At 36.2% G+C, this 5669-nt stretch overlaps 1 pseudogene; it reads right to left on the minus strand.

Moving 5' to 3' along the window:
- Window positions 1–863: 863 nt before the first annotated feature.
- Window positions 864–1835, minus strand: LOC122919148 (annotated as a pseudogene).
- Window positions 1836–5669: the final 3834 nt, after the last annotated feature.

Here is a 5669-nt window from a genome sequence, read left to right on the forward strand (position 1 = left end):
AGCAAAGAAAGTTACAAGCTTAATGAAATGATCAGAGTTGGCATTATTAATACAGGGATAAACCAATATCATGTGCCAAGTGAAATGTTACACTGAGGACACAATACAACTTCAATGATACAACTATCTCCAAAAAAAATGCATAATCTGAATCTAATTATAAGGAAACATTGCACAAACTGAAGTTGCAAAACATTCTATAACACAAGTCACCTGTATTCTTCAAAAATATTAAGATCAAAGAAGGTGAAGGAAGGCTGAGGAGCCATTCCATATTTAAAGAGACATTTCAACTAATGCAGCAAGTGGTTCTGGTTTGGATTCTGAACAAGGAAAAATATCTATAAAGGACATTACTGATTTAGTTAACTGAAATTCAGTATGAACTATGTATTAGATTATAATATATATCAATGTTAAATTTTCTGGTTTTGTTACTTGGATTATGATTGTGTTAAAAAATGCCTGTGTTTTTAGGAAATATGCAATAAACTAAGACCAGTGTTTTAAATTTACTCTAAAATGGTACTCTGTCCATAAGTATATATATTATATGACACATACATATATGCCCATGCAGAGAATAACTAAGCAAATGAAGCCAAATGTAAATAACTGGTGAATCTGGGAAGAGCATCATTGGAGATCCTTTTCATATGCTCTAAATTATATCAAAATGCAAATTTACCCCCAAAGAACATCCTTAAAACAAAATGATACTGCCAGAGTATATTATGTTCCTTGAGAAGTGGTTATAGAACAGGCAGTGGGATGTTGTGATGAGGCAAGCAACCTAACATTTTACTGGGGATCAAGGATAATATGTCAGGTTGTTGGTTTTTTTTTTTTTTCCAGTTGTATAATTAAAGGCTAAGTTCTTTATTCAGAATGAATGATTCTTGTCTTACACAGTAGCTAATAAAAAGGAATAATGTACACATATTATTAACCATAAATGAGAAGAGAAAACCTGTGCAAAATGCTGCAGACAATACATCTCTAATATACTGTGAAGACTGGTACCAGGACAACAGTACTTCTGAAGACTGCCAGCAAAATGGTGAGTGTGTGAAAGCAAAGAAAAATATTGTGTTTATAGGGTGCAGAAAGTATCCCAGAATCTCACAGAACCCATGCATCTCTGCACCCAGAATACTTAGAGAATAATTTAACCATGACAATAGGGACTACAGAAAATGGTATATTGTGTATAAACCTGGCCTCTCTAATTGCCTCCTTATGTTCCTGAACATCTTGACCTCGTTCACATTTGACTGACACTATTTCACATATTCTCCATGATTTGCTGTCAATATATACATATCATTATGTGATCAAGTCATGGTCCTCACTGGACTATCATGAGCCTGTAATATTGTTTCAAAATTGAAGTTGGGAACATTCCACAAGGTGAATTCTCCACTAGAAGCTCCAGTGACCAACAGTCTTCCTTCTCGAGTCTACCTAACAACAAATACCAGACACTTTATTTGTTAATGTTTGAACAAATTTTGTTGTTACTGCATTCATAGGATTATTCAACATCCCTATATATGGGACTATATCATTGTAATAACCTGCAGCAGGCTGAATTGCCCACATATCTCTCTGGTCTCTTTGCCATATTCTATTCTCCAAGTACTTAATTACAGATGGATTATAGTCTATGGTTTTCAGTTTACTTCTTTACTCATCCATTTTGCATCAAAGATAAGCTGTTGCATTCCTTACTGCTGTGCAAAATCAGGTCGCTTATACAATAGTTGTGGAGGCACTTGGTGTTGGAAACTTGGCATATGGAAAAAACAGGGAAGAGAACCAATTTCGGTAGCCATGGTGATATATTCATTCTAGGATACCTCCAGCACTGAGCAGAGTTGGTAATGAATGGTGAGTGAAGGCTTTGTCTTCATAGTCAGGAATGTCTCTCCTGCCTGCCCTGCCCTCTTCCCTGCACCCCTCTCAATCCCTCTTCTCCAAAAGAGCTCTTCTCATCTTCCCCTCAATGTGTCAGTTTTGTGTAGATTCTGAAATTACTCAAGCTTAGAACCATGGGACTTTAAGACAGCAGCCTTGGCACTACCCTAGCCTACCCCCTTCACCTTTTATAGACAAGGAAACTAAAGTTAGATGTAGAGTCCGAGCTTCACTGAAGCAGACATAGCCTTCTGATTCTCAGACTTCGTTTTTAAATTCATTCTTTATTCATGCATTATGCTTCTTTCTTGAGAATTTTAAGGCTTTCCTAGCAGCCTTGCCACAGTTGTTTTTTTGTTGTTGTTTTGTTTTTTGGGATTTTTTTGCTTTAAGTCACTCACATATTTTGCCCTTAATCTGAGCTATCACAATTTGTCATACCTGAAGTATGTATTTCCTTAATGTCATGGTATTTCTTATAAAGGGAGGTCCATGTTTCATGAGGATTTCCAAGGAATAGAAGGGCTTAACTGACTCCTGGGGGCAGCATAACTCTTTATCACCTTTCCTCCATCTCCAGTTACCTCTTCCAAAGTGGAGATCCATCTTAATTACTGTCCCTCCTATTTTTATTGACCGGCTGTTGAGATTTATTGAACACTCAATGTGTACTCATCACTACCCTATCACATTGATAATGACTTATTATAGTAGCAATCCCTTTTCCCTGGGGAATATGTTCCAAGACCCCCAGTAAATGTCTGATATGGAGAAGTACAAAACCCTACATATACTATGTTTTTCCTACACATGCATACCTATGATAAAGTTTAAATTATAAATTAGGCACAGTAAGAAATTAACAACAATAATAAAATGCAACAATTATAACAATATACTGTAATAGAAGTTATGTGAATGTGGCCTTTCTCTCTCAAAATATCTTATTGTACTACACTCATCTTCCTGCAATGATGTGAGATGATAAAAATGACTATGTAATGAGACAAAGTAAGATAAATGAGGCAGGCATAATGACATAGCATTAAGCTACTGCTGACCCTCTGATACTATGTCTGAAGGAGGATCATCTGCTTCTGAAACACAATTGACTCCAAGTAACTGAAACTGTAGAAAGTGAAACAGCAGATGAGGTGGGACTACTGTACTCCCAGTTTAGTTATTCTCTGATTATGCACTCTTGAACTAAATAAGGTTGTGGTATATGTACGGAGAGGAGTAGGGAAAGTTAACACTTCCTTTTCCAAGAAAGGCATTCAGTAATATGTAACTTATAGGAATCTTCTGATGGATGTGCCAAGTAAGAAAAGAGAAATTTTTGATTCTAAACCTATGTTGACCTACAGCTGGGTGGGTTATAATCTATGGCCACAGGTTCAACCCTAAGCCTCATAGCCATTCATAATAAAAATCAACAGAAATTCCACCTTCCTTAGGAAAGTATTTTATATCAATGATCTTACTGGAGTCCGGATAATCTCTTCTTTCTTTGTGAAGACAATTTGTCCAAAGTTGCAATCATTATTTTGACAATTAGTCCTAATAGCAGCAGTGAGTTTTTTTAGCGTGTTGTATAATCTTAGTGTGTGTCTCCTAAGTGATGATTCAGCATCTTTGCTGTCACCCAGTCACAAAGGGATCTGGAAAAAGAAGGTTTTCTTTTTTGAAAAACATTGCACTCCTCATGTCTCCTCACTCCTGCCCGACTTATATCATCAGTAACCATGCCTTTTGTTATTTATTAAAATATTTCTTACAATTTTCTCTAACATTTAGTTCCCACGGAGAGCTCTTTGGTGTAGGACTATTATCACTTGAATTTGGAAGAAGAAAATGGTCTTAGTATAATTAAATGAGCTGATATTCAAAAAAAAAAAAAAAGCAGGAAGGAAACATTGAACAAGAAATCAATAGGTAATATAAAGACATTTTCAACCACAAGTGGCATAAGGTAGAGCTGACCATTTGCTCTTTATATCTTCTGTTTTTAGCAGAATCTTTCATATAATTCTAATAACACATATTCTCAATAACATCTCTTAACCAAATGACCTCTATAATGTATGTATAAAAGTAGCACCACTCAGCTTTTACTAGAACTACAAAAAGAAACCATTTCCTTATATTCTACTCAGCACATTCTTTCTACTTCTCAAATGGACACACACACACACACACACACAGTGATGGGTAAAGATCAAGGACTTTGCTATCAGACAAACTTGATTTCAAATCCAGTTCTGCTCTTATCATATCTGGACCTTGAGAAAGTTAATCTCTGTAAGGCTTACCTTCCTTGTCTATAAATAAGGTTAGGTGAGATAATGTGAAATTCACTTGCAAAAGTTAGGTATTATCCTACTTCTCTTAGTATTTTCCTTTTGAATAAATCATAATAAGTACTTATTCATATTTACACACATTCATACATATTTCATTACTCCCTCAAAATGTTAGTGTGTTTTCATATGTCTCACAAAATATCTTCTACAACATCCCAGAGGCTAGCAACACATGAAACACAGGACAACATGAATATAGTTTCCATGAAGTAATATTGTGCTACTATCCTCAAATAATATCCCAATTTTTAACCATGGCTGTCTGCACTCAGAGAAGCTATGCACACTCGGGAAAAAATTCTGCTCAAGGTTTTCCATGCACTCATCCCTTAAATTACTTGGTGTATATCCCAGCTACCCAAGAATAAATTACCATCTTAAGCTAATATACTACATTTAGTGTTTTGGAACAATCTCAACACTTATCCATGGGATGTCCTCTGGACTTCAAAGACTCACTTTGGAAGCCTATTCTTATTCAAGAAAACTATTAAAAAAAATTGGTAAGAGAAGAAATTTCCCAGAATCATTCTGCCCCTAAAATGCTTCATCTCTCAAAGTAGTTAAGGGCACAGTATCTGAAGTCAGAATGCCTGAATTCAAAGCCTACCTCTGCTATTTACTTTCTCAATGACTTTGAGGTAGTTATTTATTCTCTCTATGCCTTAGTTTTCTCATCTATAAAAATGGGGATAATTATGAAATCTAACTCAGGTGTATTTTAAGGATTAAATGAACTAATGTATTTAAAGTGCACAGTACATGCCTAGTACACTGGAAACGACCATCAAAAGGTATGGCAGATTTAGTGAAGGTTCTGAGAAAGACCAGGCTCTGCCAGAAAAAACTTAAAATCCTAGTTCACCATTGACTCAAAGCTCAAGGTTGTCATTTCTTAGCTCAAAAAATGTGGGTATTGAAGGCAGACCCAAAATGACATCATAAAAAAGACCCTGAACTCACTTCTTCCCACAGACATACCAAGTCATTTTTTTTTTAAGATTTTATTTATTTATTTGACACAGAGAAAAAGACAAGTAAGCAGAGAGGCAAACAGAGGGAGAATCAGGCTCCCTCTGAGCAGAGAGTCTGATGTGGGGCTCAATCCCAGGACCCCAGGATCATGACCTGAGCCAAAGGCAGACACTTAACTGACTGAGCCCCCCAGGCACCCTACATTAAATCTTCATATACAGTAAACCTCCTGAAGAAGAACTGAGGGTCAATTGAACAGCTTTTGCACAAAAAAGGTGAGAGGGACCACATAGAGAACAACAACAGAGACATAGTAACAATAGGAAGCCCATCTATGATTCTACAAACTGCAGTAGGAAGGGATAGCACTGAGGGGTCCACATACATTTTCACTTGACCTGGAACACAACAGAA

The sequence above is a fragment of the Neovison vison genome, chromosome 11 (genome assembly GCF_020171115.1).
Source record: "Neovison vison isolate M4711 chromosome 11, ASM_NN_V1, whole genome shotgun sequence".
NCBI classification, from domain to species: domain Eukaryota; kingdom Metazoa; phylum Chordata; class Mammalia; order Carnivora; family Mustelidae; genus Neogale; species Neogale vison.